The sequence below is a fragment of the Sorex araneus genome, chromosome X (genome assembly GCF_027595985.1).
Source record: "Sorex araneus isolate mSorAra2 chromosome X, mSorAra2.pri, whole genome shotgun sequence".
Lineage (NCBI taxonomy): Eukaryota > Metazoa > Chordata > Mammalia > Eulipotyphla > Soricidae > Sorex > Sorex araneus.
Genome location: NC_073313.1, coordinates 224,643,562 through 224,657,326, shown reverse-complemented (window position 1 = coordinate 224,657,326; position 13,765 = coordinate 224,643,562).

Here is a 13,765-nt window from a genome sequence, read left to right as displayed (position 1 = left end):
AGAACCCAGATTAATGTCATGCAAGGCAATACAATTGAAGGAAAAGGTAATGACAAATGAGCTTACAATACAGTTGAGGATGTATACACAATTGAAGGAAAAGGTAATAACAAATGAGCTGACAATACAGTTGAGGATGTATAGAATGCATCCATATAAAAACTCTTTGGGAATCTTTATTTTCATTTTGGGGTCACAGAGCCCAGGAGCTACCCTATGTTCCGTGCTTGAAGAGCCATCTGATGCTAGAGATCAACTCTGTCTCCTGAAATCAAAACAAATATTCAATTCATTGAGTTATTTCTCTGGTTCCTGATTAGGAATTTTTAAAATCTACACACACACACACACACACACACACACACACACACACACACAGAGAGAGATATTCAAAACTCTAAAAGCTGGGAGAGACAGGACTAATGAGAACTATAATCACTGTAGCACTGTTGTCCCGTTGTTCATCGATTTGCTCAGGTGGGCACCAGTAATGTCTCCATTGTGAGACTTGTTGCTACTGTTTTTGGCATATCGAATATGCCACAGGGAGCTTGCCAGACTGTACCCTGCAGGCACGATATTCTCAGTAGCTTGCCGGGTTCTCTGAGAGGGACGGAGGAATCGAATCCAGGTTGGCTGCATGCAAGGCAAATGCCCTACCTGCTGTGCTAATAAGTAGGTCAAAATTTCTTGAACAAACTTTAAAGAGAACAAGAATTTGTTGAATAGTTATCTAGTCTTCATGAAAGAAGAAAAACTTTTGAAACAGTACTTAACATCAGTCTGTAGTATGTTTTACCTTGTTTTAAGGCTAGTTCTGTAAAATATATTATTCTTTTTGTTGTTGTTTTGGGGTCACCCCTAGTGGTGCTAGGGCTTCTTCCTGGATCTTCCCTTAGGGATCACTTCTAGGCTCTGGTGACTATATGGGGTGCTGGGGATCAAACACGCACAAGGGATCATGTACAAGGCAAGCACCCTACCTGCTGTACTATCGCTCCAGCCTTTTAAATTCTTAGTATTGCAAAATAATAATTCAAATACAAGGAGATTCCAAATAGAAAGTGAACTTAAGTCTATATTTCCACCACCCAGACTGTTAACTTCTTAGTTGGTAATTCTAGGGCATTTTTTTTCCTAGAAAATTTTCTCTGCATTTCATTACCCAGTGTTTAGCAATGTGCATTTTTTAAAATTTATCAGTATATCCTTAGCCTCTTTTAATGTCAATATATTTTATCACATCTCAACTGCTACCATTTGTTAAGTTTTTTTTATTGATACACACTTAGAGTCTTTTCAATTTCCCCATCATATTGAATTCTATGCTAAATATCCTTGTAACCAAATTTGTACCTAAATTAGCCACTCATTTATAACAAAATTATATTTGAAAACAAAATTTTTGGTTCAAAGTATAGAAGCAATTATTATCAAAAAACTTCTTTCTCAATATCATCTGGTATTAAAATGTAGCAATGTTAGGCAAGAATTGAGGGCATGAAAATTGAGATGTTGTCTATACAATGGAATACTATGCAGCCGTTAGAAAAAAAATGAAGTCATGAACTTTGCATATAAGTGGATCAACATGGAAAGTATCATGCTAAGTGAAATGAGTCAGAAAGAGAGAGACAGACATAGAAAGATTGCACTCATCTGTGGAATATAAAATAACAGAATAGGAGACTAATGTCCAAGAATAGTAGAAATAAGTACCAGTAGTTTGGCTCCATGGCTTGGAAGCTGGTCTCACATGCTGGGGAAAAAGACTACTCAGATAGAGAAGGGAACACCAAGTAAAATGTGGTTGGAGATCCTGCCTGGGAAGGGAGATGTGCGCTGAAAGTAGACTAGAGACTGAACACAATGGCCACTCAATACCCTTATTGCAAACCACAACACCCAATTGGAGAGAGAGATACCAAAAGGGAATACCCTGCCACAGAGACAGGGTGGGGTGGGGGGGAGGTGGGATGGGGGGAGGGATACTGGGTTTATTGGTGATGGAGAATGGGCACTGGTGGAGGGATGTGTTTGTGAACATTGTATGAGGGAAAAACAAGTTCTAACATGTGTGAATCTGTATCTGTACCCTCATGGCGATTCACTAATTAAAGAATAAAATAAAAATATGTTATTCTCACACACACACACACAAAAAGAAAATTGAGATGTTGTCAACAAAGAACATAAAATTTTAGAAATACATACGGTTTGTTTCTACTGGGACAGACTATGTAGGAGAGAAAGAAAGAGGAGAAAAGAGAATGAAGAGATAAAAATGAGAAAAGTTATACCTTGCTTCTATGGAGAATCATCTATATTCACTATAAAAAGATATAGAAGAGTTACTTATACAAATAAAAAATTGACTATTAGATTTTAGGAATAGAATATGGATACCAAAGTAGAAGGGATAAGGAACATGTAAAATTACATGGTGATAGATGAAAAATATACTTTTAGTGGAGTCATAAAGCTGTATACACATAGGTCGAGTTCTAATACTCCATATCTCCTGGAGGAATTCTGGGAACCAAATGAAGTACAGGAGAATGAACCCAGGCCACATGCACGGTAAGAGTTTTACCCACTGCACTACCTCTCTGGCTTCCATTATAACTTTCTTTTTTTAAAAAAAACTGTTTATGATAGGAAAAGCATTCTGAACAGTGAGTTGTACTCTTAGTGATTTTTTTTTACTTTGTGATTTTTAAATAAAATGTTTTAAAAAATCAAGCAATTCAAATTAAAATGTATTTACTGCAAAAACTTCAGAAGGAATTTTTATAAGACACACAAATCACAAGTTTACAGCTAGCATACTGTTGGGCCTAAGATTTTTTCAAAATTATACTCTATTAAATTTATTCCCTTTTCTTAAGGAACCATTGAGATTAGACTAGTGATTTTTCACCATAGGAAGTGGATGTTACGTTTATCTACTACTGAGTATCCAAAGGCCCAGATTTAGTAATTCACAGCAACAGTGTTATCATGGCTCATAGTTCTGCAGGTCAGCTGGACACAGGTGTGCAGCCTCCCAGAGAGCTGGAGTCTCAAGCAGCTGCAATCAGTTGTTGCTTGGGGCCAAATCATCTAAAGTTCAACTGCTCTGAGGATTCAAGATGGCCCCTTTGCACAGCTGGCAATTAATGCTGTGGTTGTTGGCCAGGAGTTTAGCAGAATATGGTCACAATGGTCACATGTGGACTCTCCTTGGAGTTTGTGACCCTTTCAACCTGTTGGCTACGTTTATGGCAGCACTGTAGCATAGTAGCAGTGTCGTCCCATTGTTCATCAATTTGCTCGAATGGGCACCAGTAACGTTTCCATTGTGAGTCTTGTTGTTACTGTTTTTGGCATATCTAATATGCCATGGGGAGCTTGCCAGGCTCTGCTGTGTGGATGAGATACTCTTGGTAGCTTGCCAGGCTCTTCGAGAGGGACGGAGGAATCGAACCCGGGTCAGCCGCATGCAAAGCAGATGCCCTACCCTCTGTGCTATCACTCCAGTCCATGTTTATGGTATTCCCTAATATTAAATTCAAGAATATTTAATTTCTGCCACAAACTTTGAATTATTCAGCATTGGATTATAAGTCACTAAGAAATTCATACAATTAAAAAAAATTTAAAGTTAGAAATTCTTGACAATATGAGCAACTCCAAGTTAAATAAATGTACATAGGTAAAATTCTGTGCAGATATAGAAAAGTGAACCAAATTTTAAACCTAGGGTCCTGATTAATTGGGGTGTATATTTTGGATCATAGCACAGCGGTTGGGCATTCACCTTTCATGCGGCCGACCCGAGTTCGATTCCTCCACCCAGCAAGCTACCGAGAGTATCAAGCCCGCGCGGCAGAGCCTGGCAAGCTACCCGTGTGTATTGGATATGCCAAAAACAGTAACAATAAGTCTCTCAATGAGAGATGTTACTGGTGCCCGCTCGAACAAATCGATAAGCAACGGGATGACAGTGACAGTGACAGTTCTCAGTAGAGCTACTAAAAAGTCACAGAGAGAGACAGAGAGACAGAGACAGAGAGAGACCAAAACAGAGACAGAGAAACAGAGAGGGAGAGAGAGAGAGAGAGGCAGAGACGGAGAGAGAGAAACCTCTAATAAACTATCAATATTCTACACATAATTTCTACTTAGTTCCCTTGCAGTGCAGTCCTGCCCAATACAGCAATAACTTCCTTATAGAGCTTGAGATTTGATTACTTTTATCTTAGCTCATGTAACTATAACTATGATTATTGGCCACAAAATAATCTGATTTTTGATTACAGCAATCAACTCTGTTGACCTACAGAATCCAGCCGTCAAACAAGCTTCCATTGTAAGAATTTAGGTTTGTTCCTTCCCCTTTTCTTACTATTGGTTTGGTGAACTTTTCCCCTCTAGATTCCAATGGAGAAAGGCAGAGAATCTGAAAAGAGCTGCAGGAGCTCCCTCCAGCTACATTCTTCACAAGAGGTTAATAGAAGAAATACCTGAGTCAACATCCAGCCACAGTCCTTTGCTAAAATACACATGGAATTCAAGATAAAGAATTAGCAGGGGAATTTTGTTGCTGCTATTATGGTTGATGTCTTTGTCTCATAGGATCCTCTCCCTCTAATATTACCCTTTCCTAAAGCAGTGACTTCTTTAAAAGTGGGCCAGGAATTTAACATTATGGCACTCGCTGACTTTTTCAAACTATTTCCCTTTGTCTTTGTATTTGTAATCCAGAGATTAGATATCATATGTGATTGGATTCTGGGCTAATATTTTTAGCAGATAGTTCACAAGTAGCCTTATGTACTTCATATTACATCATACTGGGAAGTACATAGTTCTATTTACTCTTCTTTAAACAGTGCTCATTGATTAGCAGATCTAGCTGGTGACTACCTGATTCTAGTTGTGATGTTATCATTAGTTGATCTTTTGTTTCCCACTTCCTCATTAATATTTTGCTTCTTAATTTTAGCGTACATAGTACATCTTTGTATGCTAAAATCATTTATTCATTCACTAGATGTTGTAAAATGGTGATTTAAAAATGTTTCATTATTGTAAAATAATCTTTTAAATGGTGATTTAAAAAAAAAACTACCAATGACTCTACTTTAGAATTAACGTACTGTGAGGAAAGCCTTCCCTTATCAAATAGGGCTATTTCATACATGTACAGAGAATTTTCAAAACGGTCATCTCAAGACATGATTCTTCTCTTTAATTACTAATTTTGAGACTATGAAATTGATAGACTTGATAGACTATGTACAATAGAGACAAATGAAGTATCTGTTGCTTTTGTCTTCTGTTCTGGATACCACCATGAAGTTAATATTTAATTAGTGTTTCTCAAAGATTTGGTTGGTTTTTTGGTTTGTTTGTGACTGGTCAAAATGTCTGACTTTGGCCAATGGATTTCCTTGCTTTCTAACATAACAATATAACCAAATAATCACCATTTTCCCCCCAATTTTTATACTTTTTTTTCCATAAAGTAGTTCACAAACATCTTTTTTTTTAAAAAAGAAAATAAGAATAAGCACAGCGGTAGGGCATTAGCCTTTTGTATGGGCGACCAGTGTTCGATTCCTCCGCCCCTCTCGGAGAGCCCTGCAAGCTACCGAGAGTATCTAGCCCACCTTGCAAAGCCTGCCAAGCTACCCGGGTGTATTGAATATGCCAAAAACAGTAATAATAAGTCTCACAATGAGAGACATTACTGGTGCCTGCTCGAACAAATCGATGAGCAACGGGATGACAGTGACACTGACAGTGATTCAGAAACCATAGTTGGGATGCTAATATTTTCTTTGTTATTGTTATTACTGGGATGGCATTGTTTCTGTGTTTGGACAAAAGGGAGTATTTTAACACTTTGACTATGTAAAAATTAACAAATATTTAAACATTTAAAAATGTGAATTTATGTTTAATCTCAAATTCACATGTATTTGTATATTCAACCTATCAAATTTTAAATACTTCAAATTAAATCAGAAAAAACCTATAAAAAAACCTATGAAACAGTTTTGTATCTATGCCTCCAAAATTATGGCTCTTAATCACTTTAACACAACTAGTTATAACAGGTGTAACAATTTCCAAATAATCCAACTTAATAAAATATGCCACTATTACTACTCATCCTAAAGCAGAAAGTGACTTCTTGTTGTTGGATAAACCCTGCTAACAACGAGCAGCACAGTTTACGTTCTAAAATACCCAGTGGACCAAAATGTAAGTGAAGGCTTTTCCCTTGAGGAGGTGGAAGGTTCTGGGTAGGAAAAAGGTCAAGAAGCTTTCAATGACCTCATCTGACCCTGAATCCTGAGAGGAGAGAGCAGGTTCAAAGTCCAGCAAGGATGACGATGCTTAGTCTGTAGACTAAGCACACAAACTCAGTCAGTGGCTAACCAGAGGCTCTGCTGAGGCCTACCCACCCTGTAGGGCTGTGACTGATCACTGGGTTTGCTCCAGCAGCACTGAACAAAGATGAAACCCAAGACGTATGTTTATCTGCACGTGGTGAGAGAGCCAGGAACCCCACTACCCTGATGAAAAACTTTCAGAGCCCTTTGACACACTAAAAAAGAAAAAATATATAACATATATAATTATATTTATATATATATATTATATATATATATATATATATATATATATATATATAATGCGTGTGTGTGTGTGTAAAGGAGATGCTTTCCTTCCCTGCCCCCAGATCACCCAATACATTTCATTGGCAGACTGTGCACCAGTCTGACATTTTGCAGTGCATCACTGGGCTTGTTGCCAGTATTTATCTTGTTCTTATCTTGTCGGCATTTATGCATCTTATCACCCTCCACGGAAAAGATTCCGTTTCTTAGGGCTGTGTTTTTCAGCTGTTTTTTTCCGGGAGCACGGATGTGCTAGCTCTTTTCATTTTGAGCTGCACTCACATTTCTGCTGGGAGGCAACAGGATGAAAAAAAAAAAAAACAGGTGAGTCTGGATCCCTCAGGGGAGGCAGCAGGTGGGTGGAGAAAGATCAGAGAGAAGAGGCACTGTTTGGTTCCAGGCCAACTGCAATATGTCTTCTTTGCCTCCTTTCCTTTCACTTCTTCCTCATTCTTTTTGCCTGATCCTCTCCTTTCCAGTCCAGAGAGGTGAAGTCACCTGCTCAGGTATGGTTCTCCAGCTCCCCTAAAAATTAGCCTGACATTGACCTCCGACTTTCACCTCTCAGTCTGCCCGTTTTTGTGTCTTCAACCTATCAACATAAATTACTTGGGGACCTTTGGGCCACTTTATTTTTTTGAATCCATTACATTACTCTTGACAGTCTCAAAACATTTGCTTAGAGCAATAATGTCAACCGTGACTGTTCTTAAGAATTGTGTAAGGAGCTTGCTAGAAATGCCAGGTTCACCATCCTGCACTATTAAGAACTTTGGGTGAACCCTCGTAATAGTAGTGAAGGAAGGTTTTCACTGAAAGGATAAGCATTTTAGATATATGAGCCATGGGGGAAAGAGCTAAAGTACCACCCTCAACCATGTCTGCTCTCTCCCTCTAGGATACCTCAGAGAGCATTATAATGTTGCCAATGTTTTGTACCATGGAGTATCTCTCAGTGAGATCATCACATGACAGACATGACTCAAACGTTCTCTACTGAATGAAAGAAGCCAGACAAAAGGACGCTTCATGACAGGAACAAATTCAGCGCTATTTGTTGATGGGAGGGAATTGATCGAGAGATCTGAGGAAACTTTCTTGGAGTTGAAAATGTATGTACCGGAGATTGATAAGGGTGTGTGTTATAGGAGTTTAGGTCTTTTTGAAATTCTGTCTGCACAAAACACTTCTGAAATTCATATGGAACAATAAACCCCCACGAATAGTTAAAGAAATCTTTGGGAAAAAGAAGATGGGTGGCATCATCTTCCCCAATTTCAAACTCTATTACAAAACAGTAGTAATTAAAACAGCATGGTATTGGACTAGAAACAGACCTGCATACCAATGGAACAGAGTGGAATATCCTGTCACAGACCCCCAAATATATGGCCACTTAATCTTTGACAAAGGAGCAAGAAATGTGAAGCTGAACAAGGAAAGCCTCGTGAGCAAGTGGTGCTGGGAAAACTGGATAGCTACCTGCAAAAAAATGAACTCTGATCTCTGTCTAATTCGAGGCACAAAAGTCAGATCAAAGTGGATTAAAGACCTCAATATCAGACATGAATCTATAAGGTTCACAGAAGAAAATGTAGGCAGAACTCTCCATGACATTGAAGCTAAAAACATCTTTAAGGATGGAACAGCACTGACATTGCAAGTGGAAGCAAACATAAACAAATGGGACTACATTAAACTAAGAAGCTTCTGCAATTCAAAAGAAACAGTGACCAAAGTACAGAAAGAGCCCACAGAATGGGAAAGAATATTTACCCAATACCCATCTGATAAGGGATTAATATCCAGGATATACAAGACACTAGCAGAATTGTATAAGAAAAAACCTCCAACCCCATCAAAAAATGGGGAGAAGAAATGAACAGAAGTTTCGTCAAAAAAGAAATACAAATGGCCAAAAGGCATATGAAAAAATATTCCACATCACTAGTCATCAGGGAGATGCAAATCAAAACAACAATGAGATATCATCTCACACCACAGAGACTGGCACACATTCAAAAGAACAAAAGCAACCAGTGCTGGCATGGATGTGGGGGAAAAGGGATGCTCTTTCACTGTTGGTGGGAATGTCCAGCCTTTCTGGAAAACGATATGGGCATTCCTCAAAAAACTAGAAATTGAGCTTCCATATGATCCCGCAATACCACTTCTGGGAATATATCCCGAGGATGCAAAAAAGCACAGTAGAAATGACATCTATACCTATATATTCATTGCAGCATTGTTCACAATAGCCAAAATCTGGAAACAACTAGAGTGCCCTAAAACAGATGACTGGTTAAAGAAACTTTGGTACATCTACACAATGGAATACTACGCAGCTGTTAGGAGATATGAAGTCATGAAATTTGCTTATAAATGGATAGACATGGAGAGTATCATGCTAAGTGAAATTAGTCAGAAAGAGAAGGACAGACATAGAGAGACTGCACTCATTTGTAGAGTATAAGGTAGCATCACATGAGGCTGACATCCAAGGACAGTAGATACATGGGCCAGGAGGATTGCCCCATAGATTGAAGCTGCTTCATGAGCGGAGGGGAGAAGGCAGATGGAATAGAGAAGGGATCACTAAGCAAATGATGGCTGGAGGAATCAGTCGGGATGGGAGATGTGTGCCGAAAGTAGATAATGGACCAAACATGATGACCTCTCAGTGTCTGTGTTGCAAGCTATAACGCCCAAAAGTAGAGAGAGAATATGGGGAATATTGTCTGTCATGGAGGCAGAGAGAGGGTGGGAAAGGGGGGTATACCAGGGATATTGGTGGTGGGGAATGTACACTGGTGGAAGGATGGGTGTTTGATCATTGTGTGATTGTAACCCAAACACGAAAGCTTCTAACTAGCTTGTAACTATCTCACAGTGATTCAATAAATTTTTTTTAAAAAAGAAATTCTGTCTGCAGTCCTGTACTACCTAACATTACAGTTGGCAGTGGACAGCAGGTACAACTGTGACCACAAAATTCCTAATGCTGGTGACATAGCCCATGTCACCAGTGTCCAACACAGCATGACTTGAATTTTTGGTCTTGTTTGAGGCTACATATGACTGAGCTCAAGGCTTATTTCTAGTGGTGGTTGGGTTTCCAGATGTGGTGTCAGGGATCAAACTAAAGTCTGTCACATGAAAGTCAAACACCTTACCTCCAGTACTCTCTGGCCCACAAGCATGACTTGAGAAGTCATCAGTGACCCAGCAACTATTCCACAATGCCCTCCTGAACTGCTATGCCAGGGAAATTGAGGAGTACTGTTTGGAGAATAACATACATCTGATTTTCACACAATCTCTTACACTGCATTTCTCAGAAAGTAACCCTCACCTCATGCAAAGTGAATTGCATTTGTACTTTTATGTTCTGTGTATTTTATTGTATGCAAATTATACCTTAGCGGACTATTTTAACCTGAAATAGTGCACCAAATGAGAGAATTTTTTTACCCATTTATGAATATTGTACCTATCTATCTTTTAAGTCTGCAAACAATTATAAAAAGAAAACTCCTAAGATAGAAATAATATAATACAATGCTGCAAACATGGTATACACTTAATAAAGCATATTGAGGACTAATGGCTATGTAAGAGTAGTTCATTGCAAATGTCTGTTTACAAGATACCTCCTCAGTCTAGCAATATTCATGCTCAGCACTATATACATGATTAAAATTTCCCAACCCCATACAAATATTTTAGTAATCCTCTATCCCATCAATCTAGTTATACAGCCTTGTCATGGGAATACAATAAATGAAATCAATACCTTGCATTACTTCACCCTCAGAAATTGTTGCTACACCCAAATTCAAAGGCATAACATTGTCTTCAAAGCTGATCAACCCTCAGGGAGTAATTTAGAAAGAAAGCATACTGTTATTATTTTGTGTGAATAAGGAAAGCTATCTGTAAGTTCTAAGGAAGAGTTCTTAGTTTGAAAAAAGTACATATGAAGGCAATCAATCCCCAATGTAGTATGTCTAACTCAATAAATACATGGGAGAAGTAATTTATTTTCCATAGAAATAAAATTTTCTGTAGTATACACAAGATTAATTTTATATATTTTTCTACAATGTAAGTGCATGCACTTCCAATTCTCAGCCAAATTTGGCAAATTGATCAATAGTACTGTTATTTATTAATTGTGTCGTTTCTAGTAGTAACAGTTTCATGCAAAATAATCACTTCCCTTACAATTTCACTCACTTTAAGTAGTGTGGTCAAAAGATTCAACTAATATAATAAGCAAAAGTAGAAATCAAGCTACAGTTCAGGATAAAAGATAATTTGCTATTAGATTATGCTTCCACAATGATAAAGACCTGGGTTTATCATTTATACATCCTTTATCAATAAAAACTCAGCAAGATGTTTTCAATTGTTCAGTCTTCAGAGAATTCACATATAGAGAGGAAATAATACAGCATTATAGGATAGCTATTACTGGAGAAATATGATTTTCTTTTTCAATTTCTAGAGAATAGATATTTTTAAGTAAAAAAAAATAGATAAGAACAGTAATGGCACTTCAAAAACCTGGTGAAAATTTTAAATCCTTCAGCCACATAGAAAACTTTTTGTTTGTAGCAAAAGAGTTAGTGCTTCGACAGTTCAAACTTTATTTATTCAAATGATCACAAAGTGTAGTTCCTGGACGAAACACTGACATCTGGGAACCTGGGAGAAGGGTTACATGTCCACAGAGTGGCCATTTCTGGGGGTGGAGGCCCAGCTGCCAGTGGTTTTGATTGCTTTTTAAATTCTTTTTCCTTTCTTTCTTTCCCCCCTGTTTTTTGGGCCATACCCGACAAAACTCAGGAATGATCCTGAGTGGTGCTCAGGAAATCATACACAGGGATTCGAACCGGGATTGCAGTTGCCGCAGCTGCATGCAGGGTTTTACCTCCCATGCTATTTCCTGGCCCCCTTTTGATCGTAGCACCCTTGCATTCTAATATTCTGTTCCAGGTGTGTATCACAACAATCTGTGTCTGTGGAGAACACATTAAGTTCACCGCTGAAGGTTTAACTCTAACCTCACAGGTGATCGGCTCTAGGTAGTCTGGAAAACATTCATTGATTCCAAAAACATTTTTTTTAGGCATCCACTAGGTGTTATACTCTGACAAAGGTATTAAGAATATAAAAATGAAAAGTTGACATAAACTACAGGGTACAAAGGAAAAGAATATTAGTAGAATAACAATCTTTTTGTGTGGGAAGCCTATCAAACAAGTGCTGAGGGGCCCCAGGGTCACTCCTGTTGTACTAGGCCAGCTGGGCCAGAGGTCAATCCTGTGAGGCAGTGATGCAATGGTCCAGTGGTACTGGAACCCCCAGAACCACACCTTGTCATGATCAGGAAGGCCTGTGGTGCCAGGTGTCAAACTCTAGTTTTTGCATATCATGTGCCCCTGAGTCTTGAGCTATTCCCAAGTCTCTTAAAATCCTGGTATTTGGTGGTGGGTGGGGAAGTATATATTTTTGTGTGTGTAGGACTACAATTATTCAGCAATTGATTAAAGTGATTGAATTGGGCATGAACTTCACATTACTTAAAAAAATTTTTTTAATTAGATATCCATGGGATATACCATTACAAAGCTGTTCATAATTGGGTTTCAGTCATACAATGATCCAGCATCCATCCCTTCACCAGTGTACATTTCCCACCACCAATGCCTCCTGCTTCCCTACCATAATTCCCCCAACACCCTATCCCCAACCCCCAGTCTCACTCTATGGGATGCACTTTCCTTCTTGCCCTCTCTCTCCTTTTCCTTCTGTGCATTATGATTTGCATATATGTGACAAGAGGTCATGGTGTTTGCTCAGGGCATTTAATATTTTTATTGGGACAGTAAAACTGGAGTAGCTTTTCAGTTGGGTGGCAGCTTTGGGGTGTGATGTGACTGTCGAGGCTTCCAGAAGTATAGCGAGGTTGGGGGAGGTAGCCCATCCCAACTCTGAGAAGCCTGAAGATTTTAGTTACAAAACCTGCATACCAGAATTTTTAACAGATTGTATCTTGGTGAGGTCTGTACTGAGATGGAGGAGTCAGATCAGGGGTATGGCAGTGATTTTGGATTGTGGAAGTAAGCGGCTTCCAGGGGCTCTGCTGGGACAGGCCCCAAGACAACCCACCCCCCTCCGATTTACCTTGATGTGTTCAGCCATCTGTGGGTCTCAGCTTAATAGCGGTCTTGATCTCTTACGAGATTTATCTACCGGTCTCTGAAATAAGGCCAATAAATGAACTGAGCCAGAGGTGGTTTGTGGGCATGGCTCCCACATACCTGATTTTTTGGTCATTTAATTTCTTGGTAAACTTGATCCAAGTTGTTGGGGCCCAGCCAATGGCACAGCAGCAATTTTGGGATATCAGAAAGCTTGAAAGCACCATCAGGCTGCATGCACTAGCCCCACAGGTACAGATTGACCTGCTGGCAGTACCAAATCCCCAGTTGTTCATATTTTTAATTGTTGTTTTATTTGGGGGCCACATTTAACTGTACGTGGGGCTACTTCATGCTCCCAGCTGTGCTTTAGAGACCATATGGTGTTGGAATGGAACCAGGGCCTCCATAGGCAAAGCATGTACTCCACCCACTGAGCAATCTCTTGAACCCTAGAATCAGGTTTTAAGAATAGAAATATGAGACTCTCCCAACCATAGGAGTTGGCCTCCCCAGAACTCTGAAAGCACACTCTCGTGATGTGGGGCACTAGATATCTATATCGTACCGAGATCCGCTAGTGATTCTGTTTAGTCACAGTTAGTAACGCTGCTAGAGTTGTCTCAGGTTCAGGCTTTCTCATCAAATCCCTCCCATCAGCTGGCTCCACGTATGTTCCAATTACCTGCACTGCATCACTTCCTCAATCTCTCTCTGGGTGAAAAGGAAGATAAGCACCCTCACACATTTCTTCAGGCAGAACTACTGAGTCAGAATGTTTATGGAACAGGACTTGGATAATTCTTTACAGAATTTCAGGTGATAAAGGGTGGGGTGCTTTGTGCCATACCAATGAGTGCTCAGGGTTTCCTTAGGGTTCTGTGCTCA